Here is a 17,347-nt window from a genome sequence, read left to right as displayed (position 1 = left end):
TGTTTAAATCAAAGAGAAAGGAATTCCTGACGGGGGTTGGGGCGATGAAGGACTGGGAAACTGAATCATAGCTACAAGTTAACGAAAACACCGGCGACAGCCCTAAACATGAAAGCACCGAGTTTTTCACGCAGTGGGGTGGTGGCTGGGAGACACGGCAAAGGGATGAAATTGTCGAGACGAGGGAGGAGACTCCAGAGTCTTCACGTGAATTCCCTAAACTTCAAACAGCAACATCCTGGGGAAAAAGTCAACTGTGTATCCTTTGACTAGTTCAGTCAACAACAGCCACTTAATTTGCCGCCCCCCCAAAGGCGCTTCCAATTGCTCCTCCCAGAACCGAGACACAACCGGCCTCGCCGCCGCTGCACATCAAGCGGAAAGTAAAGGGGGGAGGGGGCTCGCGGAGGAGAAGTAGAGAAAGAATGAAACTTGACACCGGATGAATCGCGAACTTCGGGAGAGGAAGAGACTCGGGTGACCGAGTGCCCCGGAGCAGATCAAAGTCCGCCGAAAGAGCCGCAAACTCACGCGTCCCCGGTAAGCACTGAATTACTGTACTTTCATTTTCCAACTTCCTGCCACCACAAAGAGTCAAAATTCGCCCCCTCTCCCCAAGCCAAAAAGCCACCGCCACCCGGCGCCCAGGGACCTCGCGGGACTAAATAAGCGGCGAAGCGGGGGACCGCGCGCNGCTGCGAACTGCGGCCGCCCAGAGCCCGGGTTCGGGGGTCCCAACCGGGTGTGAGCGTGGGCGTGGTGAGGGTGCCCCCTGGAGTTCTGCACTCGCCGCCCTCCGCCGGACTACCGGGTGGCCACTAACAGCTGCAGCGCCAAAGCTGCCATCTGGGCGGGGGGGAGGGGGGCACCTCGGACGGCCTGGGGCCTCTCCGCATCTCCTGAGTCCGAGAGTGGAGGCGACGCTCGCCGGGATCGGGATCCCCTTTGTTGTTGCTAAGCTGAAGCGTGAGGGCTTCTCTCTCTCTCTCCCCGGACACTTGTCCTGGCTTCCCCAGGCTAAACGGTCGGGGGAGTTGGTGCCGCTGCAGTTTGCTCATCCAAGTACCGGCTCCCAGGACGCTTAGGGACTCCCCTGATGAATATTGTATCATCAGCACTGTGGCTCGCTAGACCGGGGACTGACAAATGGAGTCAGATTTGAAATCCAGTCGTGGCTTTGCCCCTCACTAACTCCCTGATCTTAGTAACTATAATCTCCCTAAAGCTTCATCATCTGTAAAATGGAGAGAACCCAGTCTCAGAGCTGTGATGATTAAAGCAGATAAGGTGCATAAGTCACCTAGCAGAGTTTCTAGCACATAGGTTCTCATAAATAGAATTCCTAAGGAACCAAGTCACACTTGGTATTAGAGACTAACTGAGTAATTTAGCAGCAGAAGGGATGCACAGTCAGTAAGCTGGACTGCTGAACAAAACCTGGAAGAAATAGCTTACATATTCTTTTTAACAAGAAACCAAATACACACCAGTGTCTGAGTTATTTTTACCTGGTCATTTACTAGCTGTAAGATCTGCAGTGAGTTACTTAACCTGCAGTGAGTTACTTAACCTCTCTGAACTTCAATGCCTCATGTAAAATGAAGGGAATGTCAGCATTGCTGAAAAGGTCAAATGAGATAGAGACTGTAATGTGCTTCGTGCATTTCCTGGCACGTAGCAGACACCCAGTAAACGGAGATGTTACTTACTCTTGCCCCCACGTCACTCCCACAATTGAATTCAAGGTAAAATTAATTGAACTCACTGAGTAGAATGTGCTCCTATAATCCCTGTGTAGGCTTTTGGAAGAGAATTGGCACTTCTTCTTCTTTCCAACCTCCTGCCCTAGTACAGAGTAATTATAACACAGAGGTATTCCTGTACGCGGAGGAGCGCTACCAAAAGATGTTAGCTTTCTAAAAATAATTTCACCAGAGGATGTAAACATATTTTCATTAAGAGGAAACATGCAATAACTGAAAAACACCAGCACTCTTGGCTTCTGGTATAAAGGTTTTTCCTTACAACAGTTTCCATTTTAGAAACCTAGAGGAAAAAATAAGAATTATTAAGATAGGCTGTTTTAGGAGACACCCTTGAAACATTTGTTTATAGAAAGATTTCATTTTAAGCCTTGTATCAAGAACCGTTAAGTAGGGCAGAACTCTTCCCCGCACTAGCCTGTTCTCCCCAACCTGGCAGTAAACATCTGATTCAGCCTCAAGGTCTGTCTTATCACAAATGCTTATGTACTAGCTGACTGTATCGTCAATTGCAGTGTATTTTTGGAAAAGATCCTACTTTGGAAGTTCTTAAATTAGTCATAAGTCTGCTTTTAAATTATCTTTTTTTTTTTTTTTAGACAGTACACGTTGACAGCAGAGAAACTAGAAGAAAAGTCAGATTTCAGGTTAGTGAACTGGGGGGGGAGGGTGTAGTTTATTGTCGTGCTTGGGTCGTGCTTGGTTTTCCCACTCAAGATCCTATAAATACAGACTCTCTCTCCATGGTTCCTCGCACAACAGATGGTTGTTTTTGCAAACTCCATGGTGGTTATGTTGCTTTTTTGTTACTTGGGTCACTTTCCCACTCAATAGATAGATTTCCAATGGTAACCTTAGGCAAATTTGTGGGTTTTATTTATTTAGTATGTATGTGTTTTTCTGCTTGAACTGCCCTAGATTGTGTTTTTCAACCAATTGAGTTACCCAGCCCTGCCACCCCGTTCCCCTAATTTAATTACATTTCCTCTCCCAAGAACCCCGAGTTATGATTATTTCTTCTCAAAGCAATTTCCCTTTTCCTCTCTTCTTTTTCACTACCTTGTCATTACCCAAGATTAGTGTTCCTTTTTCCTAAAGAAATATTTCACAGACTCTGACTGGACAAGCATGGACCAACTGTCCGAGCCTGTTCTGTCTTCCAGGTGATGGCTTGTAGCACGTGAAATAAACAAAAGAGAACTCTAAGTCAGAGGAAGCAGCAACAACCCCAGAGAGGGACAGATGTGAAGCATGGCCAGCATGAAAGAATAAAAAAAATCTAGGATTTCTGGGTTCTAGCTTGTTAATCTCCCTAAACTCCTCACTTGATCCTCTTGGGAAAATCCTTACGACTTTTCCCTTCTGGGCCTCAACTTTCAATATCTTTAAAAAATAAGAGATATTCATACCTTTCAATTTGTATTCTCTGGTGGATGGAGGAAACAAGAAAGACAGGTGATCAAACTATGCTTTGAGTACTTGCGGAATGACCCTATAGTTATTATGTCTGTGGGACGTGAAATGGGAAAGTTCTCACTGAAAATAAAACGTAGGCCAACTAGGTACTGAACTTGGCAGCATTTGCTAACCCTGCTACCTGTCAAGGCCCTAAAATTCACCAAAGATGACCAGGAATGTGCAGGTTAGAAGTATCTTTACACCAAGACTATTATTCTGGGCAAAGAAGTCTCATCTCTAACAATAAGACTTCTAATCCGAGGCTATTCAAGGTCCAGAGAAAAACCCACAAAAAGGTCCTTGAACAAGGTGTTTGTAGCCTCTGAACTATGAGGAAAGCTCATGGAAAATCTTCCAGCCAGAGCTATAATCTTCACACAACTCCCTGTTTTCCCAGAGAGGACATGACAAGACATGACTTATTGCAGTCACGTGCCTGGGGCGTAGGACCTGCTTAACACATTTCAGAACCTCTCCCGAACACACCTCAGAAATAACTGCATATTCTTTTCTTCACGGGAATCCACACCCAGTCTACTTCTTTCCTCCTCCCCTAAGGTTTTTTAACTTAAAACTATTTTACTGGTCTTTGATACATGTACTTTCTCTTAGTTGTGATAATTGACAGACTATGTCCTAGAGAAAGAGAACAGGGGCGCCTGGGTGGCTCAATTGGTTAAGCGTCCGACTTCGGCTCAGGTCATGATCTCATGGCTCGTGGGTTCGAGCCCCGTGTCGGGCTCTGTGCTGACTGCCAGCTCAGAGCCTAGAGCCTGTTTCAGATTCTGTATCTCCCTCTCTCTCTGACCCTCCCCTGCTCATGCTGTCTCTCTCTCTCAGAAATAAATAAAACATTAAAAATTTTAAAAAAAGAAAGAGAACAGAACCGATCGCTTCCTTCCTAATTGCCCTCTGCAAAAGATGTAACTCGATTGACAAGAGTTCGTGAAATCCATCCTGTGGGTAACCATGTAAGATTCTGTGTGGTTTGAGTAACTCATTGTAGGATATGTATTTCTCTGAATTCTAAGCCAGAAGTTTTGCTTCCTCTCTTGTATGTTTTATGGTAACTGCCTTGAAAATTTTTTTCACTTAATTCAGATATGACCATCAAAAGGTTTTGTTCATTTTTTTAGGAACTCTCAGTCCTGGACCAGCGACACTGGCGCCCTCAGAGACTATTATTACTATCCACAGCTTCCATAGATTTTAGAGTCCCCCCCCCTCCCCTCCCCCCCACCGGCATTGTCTCTTTTGATCCTATTGACATAGACAAGAATTCGGCTAAGCCTCCAGAGATGATGGGGAAGGAGAAGTCAGGCTGACAGATGAAGGGGTAAGTGAAGCTCTTACAGTGAGTGTGGTGCTTTGTGGTGAGGAGGGAGAAGGAGGGAAATGACCACCTCCCCCTGCATTCAGGAACATTTCCTGAAAGAGGTGGAGTTTGAGAGACTTGGTGCTAATTCAAAAATGTGTAATGCCAGCTTTTTTCTGCCTTACTTTATTTATCCAGCTGCAAAACAGAATTCGTTTTGCCATGCAAAAGAACGCATGGCTGGTGAGTTGGATACCCAATTCAGAAGTGTGACACAGCCACCAGCTTCCCTCCTTCAGACTCTCAAGGAAGGAAGTTTTAATTCTGTCTAGGCTCACCCCATAAAAGGGGGAAATTGTTGGTCTGTAGGGCTTTATTCCCCCTCCCTTCTTTCTCCCAGCTTCTCCCTGCGTCTCAGAAAATGCAGCGGTGATACATGTAACTGATTGAGTTGTCTAGAAATGAGACTTCAGTGAGAGAGCCTGGAAGTGGAGGGGGAAGAGGGGACTCTCCCATGATGGGAGAGAATCCGACCACAAAGTTTCATGGAGCAAAGAGAATCCTGGTTAGATTTTGTTTGGAATTGTATCCCTGCCCCGTGCGTATATACCTTATCTTTGTTTTTGTTTTTTTTTTGCTTCCTCCCCACCCCAACCCCAGCCCTCTCCCTAGGCCTTATTTTTCTTTCTCTGCCTACTTTTCCTTTCCCCTTATTATTTTTAAAGCTTATTTATATAGATATTTAAGTAATCTCGACACCCAATGGGGTCAAAGTAATGAGCCTGATGTCAAGAGTCACATGCTCTTCCAACCTAGCCAGCCAGGCACCCTTACATTTCCTTTCCCTTTTTACCTCGCGGCCTTAACCCTGCCGTTGGCCACCTTGAGAATTTATTAGCCATGAAAGTGGTTTTTAGGCCTGAGAAGATTTCAAATCAATAATTGGTAGGGCATGTGGCTCTTGATCTCAGGGTTGTGAGTTCAAGCTCCACGTTAAGGGCAGAGTTTATGTAACAACCAAAAAAAAAAAAAAAAAAGAGAGAGAGAGAGAGAATTAAGCAATGCTTCATGAAATATATATATAATTTTTAAGCATTAACTGTGTGCCGAGCACTGCCCTGGACACTTCAGGAGATGCAAAGATGACCAAGACCAGTCTCCTCTCTTTAGAAGTTTCTAAAAGAGAAGGGGCTACAACCCATTGTGACACCGGAGGGGGCGAAGAAGACTGTGCTGGAGGAAGGGAGGAAGGTCAGAGGCTCCTCCTGTCCTTGGGGGTGGGGGGAGGATGCTGTACTTGGAGGAAGCAGGAAGGGGTTTGTAGGGAAACATTCTGTCTGGGATGCCCTGCTCCGGGGGCTGGCCCCTACATTAGGTGTCAGCTCAGCTCCAAAGTCACCTGCTCTAGGGTGTGTGACCTCCACTGTCTCCCACCGCGGCCAGCACTGTCCCTGTGTGTAGCGCTCGCCACACTCACCTTAAGTTCCTCCTCTGTCTGTGCCACCCTTCAGGCCGAGTCCTCCAGAGGAGAGCCCAGGCCCCGGTCACCTTTCCGGTCCCAGACACGGCGCAGACCCTCCGCCAGGTGCTGCTCGGTAAGTACTCACGGGGCCACTAGATCAGCGGGGCCAAGGGGGGCACCAGGAAGACACAGCTGGGAGGTGTGCCAGGCCCAAAGCTTGAGCCCGCCCCCCTCGCCACCTCTGCTCTCACTGCAGCCCGCTGGCCTCTCCCAGGTCCTTAGCCTCACCCCTCTCCATCCTGCCCGTCAACTCGTTCACTCTCACCCATCCTGAGAAAACTTTCCCTTAAACCATCAGCCTATCTTTTCCTTCCTTTCAGGATCAGACTTCAAAAAGTAACGGTTTCTATTTGCGGCCTTCGCTTTCTCAGCTTCTGCTCACTCTCCAGGCTCCTGACTGTGTCTGCTGTCCCCACATAGACTCTTTGAGGCATAAGCCCACCCACCATCTCCTGGTCCTCCTCGAGCCCGGCGTGGACACCCCCTCTTTAAGTAACACTCCCTGACCTCCACAGGAGCTGAGATGTCCCTTCTTGGTGTCTTCGGGGAAACGCTGGCCTCTCCTGGCCTCCCTGATTCTCCCTCTTACTCTCTGACCAGTTTTTGTCTCTTGCGGGGCTTCTGTTCCATCAGCTCTGAAGAATGGGCTCTCCCCTAGCCCCGGGCTTCTGTCTTTGGACTGTGGTCCCTCGACTCCCTGCCCATGCGGGACCTCACTCTCCCCAAAGCTTTATTTACCACCCAAACTTCTAAGGACCCCCAGCCTTTATTTCTGACCCTAAATTCTCCCCTGACCTCTGGATCCATGTCTTCCATTTCCTGTAGGATTTCTCCTTCTGGATGTCCTCACAACCCTTCCATCTTAGAATAAATATATAACTTGAGGGGCGCCTGGGTGGCGCAGTCGGTTAATCGTGCAACTTCGGCTCAGGTCATGATCTCACAGTTCGTAGGTTCGAGCCCCACATTGGTCTCTGTGCTGATAGTTCAGAGCCTAGAGCCTGCTTTGGATTTTGTGTTTCCCTCTCTCTCTGCCCCTCCTCTGCTCACATTCTGTCTCTCTTTCTCTCTCTCAAATATAACTAAACATTAAAATACATATATATATATAATTTGAACCCATTGCCTACACCTGCTGCCTGTACCAGCTCTTCCCTCCCTCTTCCAGCTGAAAGCGCCGCCCGGCCACCTCAGGTGCCCTAACAATTCCTTCTTCCTCCCCCCACCCCCCATATGCAATCGGTCACCGCGGTCTGTTGTATCTCTTCTCTAGAATGTCTCACATCCTTCCCTCCTCATGGCTGTCCCCAAGGCTCTCAGGGTCTCTTGCCAGGACTATTGCCGTGGCCTTCTGCTTTCTTTCCTGGTGCCCAGGCATGCCAGCCCACACCCACACTGCCTCGGGGGAACCTTCTGAAACACCCATTTGACTCTGTCACTCATCTGTTTCACAGTGTCCAACAATTGATTTCTCTGCTGCTTCCAAGATAAAGTCCAAACTCGAACCTGTCCAACCTGTGATGGACAAGGTTTAAAGGCCATATCCAGTGCTCCTTGTTTTGATTAGTGACCCTTTCCAGTCTGACCCCTTTTCAGCCTAATCCAGCCTCACGAACTATAGGCCCTCGAACATATCCAGCACTGCCAGGACTAGCCTTTTGCTAGTAGGCTCTCTTGGCCTGGACTGCCCCCTCCACTCCATGGAGTTCCTTGAAAGCAAATACTGTGCCTGTCATCTCTGCACAACCCGTGTTCCCTAGCCTTGTGCCTGACACATAATAAAGACTTAGTAAATTTTGAGTAAAGAACTCCCAGGGTTTTTAAAAAAATTTTTAATATTTATTTGTTTTGAGAGAGAGAGAGATGATCCCAAGCAGGCTCCGCACTGTAAGTGCGAAGCCTGACACCCCCACTGCACCCACATCATTTCCCAGGGCGGCGAGGAAGGCAGAAGGCATGCGCTAAAAATGTTCTTTTTAAAAAGATGTAAGCGCTACTGCTAGAAATCCGTATTTTCAGCAGTTTTCTGTGAGCTCACTGAAGTGAAGGCTTGGGCCACCTCCACCCATTCGTCCCCCCGCGGGGACAGTCTCAGCTTCCCAGCCTAGCAGAGCCAGCACTGCTCTGAGCCGGCTCTCGACAGAGTAATGAGGAGGTGAGGCCTATGGCCCTGCCCTGTCCTCCCTGTCCCCTGCCTCCCGTTGTCCCGAGTACCCCCACACCTCCAAACCATGCTGACTCCGTAGGTCACTTCTGCAGTCTCTGAAACTCTCACTGGTCAAGGACCTCCGAGAGGGTAGGAACTATGTCTGTCTTTTCACTTCTACCTCTGCCGTCCCCTTTCAAAAATTGCTCCTCAGAAAACATTTCGAGTCACTTATATTCTCTTATGAATTCATGTCAGTACCTTGTCTTCCCAGGGATATTTGCATCTTATGTCTTCTTTCTTTTTTTTTTTTAACTTTTATTTATTTTGAGAGAGAGTATGAGGAGGGGAGGGGCAGAGAAAGAGGGGAAGAGAGAGAGAGAATCCCAAGCAGGCTCTGCACGGTCAGCATGAAGTCTGATGTGGGGCTCAAACTCACGTACTGAGCCGAAACCAAGAGTTGGATGCTTAATCGACTGAGCCACCCAGGCGCCCCAAGTCTATTTCTAATTATGGTCTACAATTAAGGAGATTCAAAGCATCAGCTAAGAAGTGAACATGGTTGGTAGAATGTTCAGCAGGGAGAATCTTCCTTCTCGGGCTTCTGTGTTGTCACCTGTAAACTCAGGGAAGTGTTTGATTTCTAGCCCTGGTATCTATGAGTCGCTGATTTGTCTGGCCTTAGCAAAATCTCCTTGAAGTAGTCACGTTTCCTGCCAGAAACACAACCTGTAGGATGCCCGCAGAGAGAAAGATCTGTTACAGGGAAGTGGCTCCCACGCCTGTGGAGACTGACACGTCCCAAGATATGCAGGTGGAGTTGGTGAGCTGGAGGCCCAGGAGAGCCAGTGGGTAGTTCCAGTCCACGTCTGAAGGCCTGGGAGCCAGGGCAACTGTGGTGTAGCTCCCGTCTGAAGGCCAGCAGGCTCATGGCCCAGAAAAAACCAGGGTTTTAGTGTGAGTCTAAAGGCAGGAAAATGTGATGTCCCGATTTGAAGGCAGTCAGGAAGGAGGAATTCTGTTTTGCTCAGAGGCAAGTCAGCTTTTTTTGTTCTTTTCAGACCTTCAACTGATCAGACAGGGCCCACCCACATTGGCTTCACTGTCTTCAAATGTAAATGCTAATCTCATCCAAAAACACCCTCACAAACACCCCCAGAATGTTTGACCATACGTCTGGACACCCCGTAGCCCCATATCAAATTGACACACAAAATTAATCATGTAGATGTAGATGATTTGGGTGAGCCAAAGGACCTAGCCCTGGGGGTGAACAGGAGACATCAGATGGGAAAGTTCTTTGACCTTGTGGACATGCAGGCAAGGCCATCCTTGGTTCTTAACTCCACCTTTTCCCTGGCCCCCCATCCACCAACCCCACAACTCTTTCCACTCCCACTTCACACTTAAATATTTTTAACAGAAAGACTTTTTTCTTTATAGATATATAGTTTGAGAAAGAGAGCGAGCAGGGGAGGGGCAGAGAGAGAGAGGGAGAGAATGAGAGCAGGCAGACTCCCCACTGTCAGCACAGAGCCGGACACGGGGCTTGATCTCAAGAACCATGAAATCACAGCCTGAGCTGAAATCAAGAGTTGGACACTCAGTCGGCGACTGAGTCACCCAGGTGCCCCTATTTTATTTTATTTTTTAAGTAAACTCTTCACCCAGCATGGGGTCTGAACTCATGACCCAGAGATCAAGAGTCACACGCTCTACTGACTGAGCCAGCCAGGTGCTCCCCACCTTTTTTTAAACTTTATTTATTTTGAGAGAGAGAGCACACACGCTAGGAGGGATGGGGCAGAGAGAAAGAGAGAGAGAGAGACAATCCCAAGCAGGCTCTGCACTGTCCTTGCAGACCCCCACACGGAGCTCAACTTCACGACCCGAACTGTGAGACCACGACCTGAGCCGAAATCAAGAGTCGGATGTTTGACAGAGCCACCCAGGCGCCTCACACTAAGACATTTTTTAAAGCACTTTGAGGAAATATGATTCATAACATTCATAGACATGAATAAGTGAAATGAAATACTCTCTCCGTAGCACACTGAAACAAAGCCCACACCTGGTTCAAAATAACGTGAAACTGCTCATCATTCATGCAGTGTTACTGAACTAATCTAAAGGCCAAGAGGTACTACAACAAACCACCTGGTCCACAGAGACAGAACCCAGCCTTTGTCTTTGGCCCAGCCTCTTGATAACAGAAGCAACATTGAGATGACGTTGTCTACTTGCTTAAAAGTAAGATGGTTTTCATCTGCCCATTCATTTGTTTGTTCAGTAATTCATTTCATCAAGCAAGCTCATTTATCAGGCCCCTACTACGCGTGGCTACAGATCTAGATCTGGGGCAACACAACAAAGGGACAGAGGCAGCCTACGCACTGGCAGAACTCGGTGGGGAGCACAATGCAGATCCTGCTTGGGCTTCAGCTCTCATTTAGCGCCGTGTCTCCCGGGAAGCCTCTCTGATCCCCAGCACCAGACCACCTCCCAGACGGGGGCCCCGCTGTGACCCCCTAGCCCTGTGCCCCTCAACACAGCACTGTCACACGCTCCGTGATCGCCTCCGCGTGTCTCCAAACCCCTCACCGGTCGGGGACCTTCAAGGGCAGGGACCGCTCCTCTCTCTCCCCCTGCCGCAGCCTGGCATGTGCTAGTTGCCTAATAGATGCTTGTGGAAGGAATGAGCAGAGGAATAAGGCCAATAGGCTTTTTGTCAAGTGTATGTGAGGGCCTTATAGGAGCAGCGTGCGATGGGAAACCTGAGGAGGAAGTGATTAACTTCGAGGAACCAGAAGAGGAGCGGTTTACACTAAGGGTTGGAGAATCAGTAGCAGAGGAGAGGCAGAGGGCTGCCCGTGAAGAGAGGGCAGCAAGCGCGGAGGCTGGAGGGAGCCAAGGCTGGCTGCCCAGCAGGCAGAAGCTCGTTGCGGCTGGAGCAGGTTCGAGAGGCTGGGGTGGCCGTGGAGGGGATGCAGAGGTGGACAGGGCCACCCATGAAGGAGCCTGCTAGCCACGTGTGGGTCAGTCGCCTGCGGGTGCTGTCCCTCAAGTGTGGGGCACCATGTTCAGGGCACGGGGACAGTGCAGGCTGCAGGTGAGCAGGGCCCTCAGGGCAGTTGAGTGGGTGCAGAAGGGGAAATATGGGCACAGGGAATACAGTAGTCCAGGGTGCCAGGGGGCTCGGACAGGTGAGCATCTGACTCTTGGTTTCAGCTCAGGTCATGATCTCGAAGTTTGTGAGCTCGAGCCCTGCATTGGGCACTGTGCTGAGCCTGGAGCCTGCTTGGGGTTCTCTCTGTCCCTTTCTCTCTATTCTTCTCTCTCCTGTTCTCTTTCTCTCAAAATAAGCAAACAAACAGGGGTGCTTGGGTGGCTCAGTCGGTTAAGCGTCTGACTTTGGCTCGGGTCATGATCTCATGGTTTGTGGGTTCAAGCCACACATCGGGCTCTGTGCTGACAGCTAGCTCAGAGCCTGGAGCCTGTCTTTGGATTCTGTGTCTCCCTCTCTCTCTGACCCTCCCCTGCTCATGCTGTCTCTATATCTCTCTCAAAAATAAATAAAACATTTAAAGAAAATAAGCAAACAAACAAACATTAAAATATATATTCGCCCAGTAGAGAGGACAGTGGCAGTGAGGTTAGCAATGAGGCCGTCAGAGTGAGGGATATTTAGGATGTAGAGTCAACAAAGCTTGGTGGGTTTCTTCATGACTAATGCTTGAAGACTGAGAAAATGTATGTACGATTGATCAAAATATTTGTATATTTCAAGTGTCCATTAGGTCAAAACCACTTTGAACCTGTTTCATAGAAGGAAATCATCTTTGTCCTATTTGAAAAACCTCCCGTGGTACTCTCTCCCCCTCTCCTTTACACTCCTGTGTGCGGTTGGTATTGGTCAGACTGCTTGTACTCATAGAAGTGACTTTTCACTGAACCAGTCTTATTTTCCCGTGGGGAAATCTGAGAGCTCAGAGAGCAAGGACCACGTCTCATACATGGTCAGCCCTCCCTTAGCTGTATGGACGGCGGTGCCCTATGTCTCTCAGGGAGTCAGGAAACAGGAATTGTTGAGGAGCTGACTGGTTGGTGCCTATTAGAAGGTGATAGGACAGGTCAAAGTCCTCCACGCTAAAAAAGAAATGACCTTTTTTACTGGAATATTAGATTTGCGGCTGCCTGGGTGGCTTAGTCAGTTAAGCATCTGACTTCAGCTCAGGTCTTGCTCTTGAATTTGTGAGTTCAAGCCCCACATCCGGGCTCTCTGCTTTCAGCTCAGAGCCTGCTTTGGATCCTCTATCTCCCTCTTTCTCTCTGTCCCTCCTGTCCTCTCTCTCTGTCTCTCAAAAATAAATAAACATTTAGAAAAAGGAATAGGGGCTCCTGGGTGGCTCAGTCAGTTAAGCATCCAACTTCGGCTGAGGTCATGATCTCAAGGGCCGTGAGTTCAAGCCCCTCATGGGGCTCTGTGCTGACGGCTCAGAGCCTGGAGCCTGCTTCAGGTTCTGTGTCCCTCTCTCTCTCTCTCTCTCTGCCCTTGCCCCTTTCACTCTCTGTCTCTCTCTCTCAAAAATAAACATTTAGAAAATTATAAAAATAAATAAAGGAATAATATTCAATTTTCAGAAAAGCTTCAGAGATAATGCAGAGACTTCTTATAGACCCCTCACCTCCACCTTTTGCAGTTGGTGATAATGGAACAAAAATAGCCCTGAATCAGTGGGCCCTTGGACAAGTCACATCATCTCAGTGGGCCTCAGTTTTGTCACTGGTGAAAGAGGGGCGACAGTGTCGGTCCTCCCCCCCCCCCCCATGCCATCCCCACATCACTGTAATAAAGTCATGGGATGAGGCCAGCCTGTGAGGTGGTCTCTGGGTCCGGCCTTCTGCTCCTGGAGCCCACTTCCTCTCCAGGACCGAGGTGTCCTAGCGGCCGGGGAGTGGGGGCACAGCACCCCACTGAGCTGCGGCGATTGTCTCTCGTCAGCACGGCCCCCAGGGCTAACATAGGGCCCAGGATGCAGGGAGGTAGATAGTATTTGACAAAAAGGAAGAAACAACATTACCTGGGGACTGTGAAGTACTCAGCAGTTTATGGGGGAGTGGGGGACACAGGGCACAGAATGATGGAGAAGAGGTCAAATGTCAGCAAGGGGCAGACTGGTGTCAAGTGACCCTGTCACCAGGGCATGCCAGGCTGCCTCCCAGTGTGTGCGGAGGTCCAGTGGCCGTGTTGGGTGTCAGAAAGCCCCTGCCTTGAGCAGGCCTCCAGCCAGTGCCGACAAGACTGCCAGGCTGCTGTAATCACATCGGACCCTGGACACTGAGGGCTTTTCCCCCAACAGCAGAGAAGTAACCGGAGATCCAGGCTGCCCGCCACATGTCCCCCCCTCTAGCCTTCTTGCTTCCCCAGCCCAAAGGACTGGCTCTGCAAGGACGGGCACCCTGGGCCGGAAGGAAGAGCCACGAAGGTACAGAGCACAGGGCACCACCCACCCAAGCTCCCCAGCCGCCCTTTCTCCAGTTCCTAGGCTCACACAGGCCAGGACCCAGGGCTCCATCCCTCTCTGGGAGATGGGGAGGGCCCAGCGTGATGGGGACAGAGCGGGCTATGGAAAAGTCCGACCCTTTGTCTCTCCACCACAAAAACATCTTATTTTTCCCTCCTCTAAACTCTCTGGTGTATGCTTCACATTTCCACTCACATCCTGCCTCATCCGTGTGGGTACATTTCATTCAAATGTGCTTGTTCCTCTCCACCTAAATTCAATGAATGGTCCTTAAGGGCATGGGCCAGACTGCACTCAGTTGAGAGCCCATGTGGAGAGGACTCACCAATGTTAGTTGTGACATCTTAGAGTCCCCTCCTCCTTTCCAGAGTCCCCTTTCTTCCTGCTTCTCTCCTCCCCTCTGTCCTTAGCAAGGACTACGGAGCTACCAACACAAGGTCCTAGCACTTGTGAGTTAGTTCAGTTCACCCCAGATATTGAAAGCTTGTGCTAGAAAATCCCAAGCTTCCTGTTCCTGAGGATCCCAAGCCGCCTTCTATGTCCTCTGAAACCGTTTGTACACGTGACAGGGAGGGCTACCAGTCCGGTGGCCCAGGTTCAATGTTCCGGGGACAGACAGGCTGACACTGGTGACTGGTGGTTCTTTTTCTTCTTCCCACATCTCACACACATGCGCACTACAAAGCCCTGGGCCGGGCATTTTTCCATGTGGGAGAAATTAGAGAAGTAAAATACATGTGTGTGTGTGTGTATGCATGTACCGTCTTGAATTTGAACTGCAAGTATTACTATAAACTCACGTGTTTACATTTAAAAACGTCCCAGCTTTATCCACTGGAAAGACCTAAAAACAATGATGCGCCCAGTCACGGGCCCTCCTGGTGGAGTCTCTGAAAACCTTATCCCACAGAAAGCAATCAGGGGCCTCCCAAGAAATAGCTCATTCTGCGTCTGTGGCAGGAAATATACAAGAGGAGCCTGGATGTCTAGTCATGCCAGAAAGCAAAGAAGCTTTCAAGGACCAAAAAAGATAGTGTCAGAAGGACTTAGAAATCAACCTGAGGGGCGCCTGGGCGGCTCAGCTGGTTGAATGTCTGACTCTTGATTTTTGGTTCAGGTCACAATCCCAGGATCATGAAATCAAGCTGTGCACTGGGCTCCGCACTGAGCGTGGAGCCTGCTTGGGCTTGAGATTCTCTCTCTCCCCCTCTCCCTCCCCCCCCTCCCTTTCCCTCTCTCCCCCCTCTCCTGTTGGCCCCTCCCCCACTGCCATGTACTCTCTCTCTAAAATAAAAAAATAGAAAAAGAAATAAACCCGAAGAGGCCTCTGCTGGCCAAGCATGGGGACAACGTGAACATTACGAGCTGCAAAGGACTGAAACCCATCAAATGTTTCCGTCCATTAACACGTAACGACACTAACGGGAAACGCCTCAATGGTATCATTAGGGACATTAGGAAATCAATGCATTATTTTGTAAACTGGCAAATACAAGGAAAGAGTCAAGCATTTTTGAAGAAATATCACTTTCCAATGTCTATGAAACAATGGGTGTAAGTACAGATCTCGGTGACCACTAACATCAAAAAAGAAAGACCGTACCCTCTCCCTTCTATGGAAGTACGCAAACCTACTAGGTATTCTTACCAAAAAAACAAACAAAAAACCCCCAAAAACCCCAAAATCAAATCTGATCTGGTCTCTGATCTTAATCACCAATTTACAGAAAATACACGGTCCATAATATATGAAACACCACCATGGGAATGATACCAGCAAAATCCAGATGATCTGTAAGAAAACAACCCAGCTTAACAAATAAATTACAAGGGAAAAATTGAAAATTGAGGAGGCACCTATGGATTACAAGAGATCTGAGAGACGCATCAATCCACTGCAACATCTGGAACTTAATTCATTTCCATTTTGGGCAAAAACTATACAAAATTATGAGACAGGGAAATGTGAACACTGGATAGTGAATTGTGCTAATGAATTAGATGTAGGTCTGATCGTGATAATGAGGCTATGTGTTTTTTGTTTTAAAGTCCTTACCTTGTAGAAAAACATTCTGAGATACTCGGGAATGAAGTATAATATCTGAAATTTGCTGTAGGAGAGGGTTGCCTGGGTGGCTCAGCCAGTTAAGCATCCGACTTCAGCTCAGGTCATGATCTTGGCGGTTCATGGGTTGGAGCCCCACATTGGGCTCTGTGCTGACAGCTCAGAGCCTGCTTCGGATTCCGTGTCTCCCTCTCTCTCTGCCCCTTCCCCGCTTACACTGTCTCTCAAAAAAAAAAAAACATTTAAAAACTTTCTTTTAAGTTAAAAAGGGGTAAATTTTGGGATTTGAAAAGAAACCTAAGACATGGCCACGAAATGAAATTTATCTTGGTTGGCTCTTGATTTAAATAAACCAATTGTGAAATGCCATTTTTGAGCAACTGGAGAAAAGTATAGGTAGATTGAGTAATAGGTGGTAATAAGGAATTGTTGTTTGTTAGATATGGTCATGGCATTGTGATTAAGTTACTAAAAAGTCCTGCTTTTTTTTTTTTAACATTTATTTTTGAGAGACAGAGTGTGACCAGGGGAGGGGAAGAGAGAGAGGGAGACACAGAATCTGAAGCAGGCTCCACAAACTGCAAGATCATGACCTGAGCCGAAGTTGGATGCTTAACCAACTGAGCCACCCAGGTGCCCCTAAAAAGTCCTACTTCTTAAAACACCCTGAAGTATTTACAGGTGAAATGAAATTGTGTCTACCATATGCTTTATAATTTTTTTTAATGTTTATTTTTGAGAGAGAGAAAGAGTGAGCATGAGCGGGAAAGGGAAAGAGGCAGAGAGAGAAGGGGACAGAGGATCTGAAGCAGGCTCTATGCCGACAGCCCAGCATGGGGATGGAACTAAGAAACTGCAAGATCCTGACCTGAGCCAAAGTCAGACGCTTAACCAACTGAACCACCCAGGCGCCCCTACCACATGCTTTAAAATACCTCCCCTTGCAAGGGTGCCTGGGTGGCTCAGTTGGTTAAGTGTCTGACTTCGGCTCAGGTCAGGATCTCAGTCTGCAGGTTCAAGCCCCACATTGGGCTCTGTGCTGACAGCTCAGAGCCTGAAGCCTGCTTCAGATTCTGTGTCTCCCTCTCTCTGCCTCTCCCCAGCTTGTGTTCTCTCTCTCTCTCTCTAATAAATAAACTAAAAAAAATTAAAAAAGAACCTCTCCCTCAATGGGTGGGGGAGAGAAGGTAGATAAAATTAAAATGGCAGACTGTTAATAATTGTTAAAATTGGGTTCATTATACCAAGCTCATTTTTCATGTATGTTTGAAATTTTCCATAATAAAAGATTAAATAAAATATAGAATATTTAAAAATAAAGCCAATCCTTCCTTTTTAAAAAAAAAAAAATTTATTTAAGTAATCTCTGCACCCAATATGGGGCCCAAACTCTCAATGCCAAGATGAAGAGTCACATGCTCTAACGACGGAGCCAGCCAGGCGCCTCAAATAAAGCTGGTCCTTGCATATGGTGTCAACCATTCTGACCGCTAGAAGGCTAGTCAAGTTTGGAAGGATGAGGAAAGTGGCATAGGCGGGAAGATTCTGAATTT

General features: G+C 48.1%; 1 long non-coding RNA gene across 5 annotated transcripts; it reads left to right on the top strand.

Moving 5' to 3' along the window:
- The first annotated feature begins 442 nt into the window (after positions 1 to 442).
- Positions 443 to 17,032, top strand: LOC144238272 (uncharacterized). 5 transcript variants are annotated; one of them, XR_013337058.1, is made up of 6 exons: positions 443 to 540; positions 2,363 to 2,410; positions 4,358 to 4,557; positions 5,707 to 5,787; positions 6,048 to 6,131; positions 15,457 to 17,032. It is a non-coding gene; the product is annotated as an uncharacterized LOC144238272 (long non-coding RNA). The 5 variants fall into 5 exon arrangements; XR_013337056.1 differs by lacking the exon at positions 15,457 to 17,032 and adding an exon at positions 14,847 to 14,896; XR_013337057.1 differs by lacking the exon at positions 15,457 to 17,032 and adding an exon at positions 10,066 to 10,234.
- Positions 17,033 to 17,347: the final 315 nt, after the last annotated feature.

The sequence above is a fragment of the Crocuta crocuta genome, unplaced genomic scaffold (assembly GCF_008692635.1).
Source record: "Crocuta crocuta isolate KB4526 unplaced genomic scaffold, BGI_CrCroc_1.0 scaffold318, whole genome shotgun sequence".
Classification (NCBI taxonomy): Eukaryota; Metazoa; Chordata; class Mammalia; order Carnivora; family Hyaenidae; genus Crocuta; species Crocuta crocuta.
This window is presented reverse-complemented; position numbering and strand designations above follow the sequence as displayed.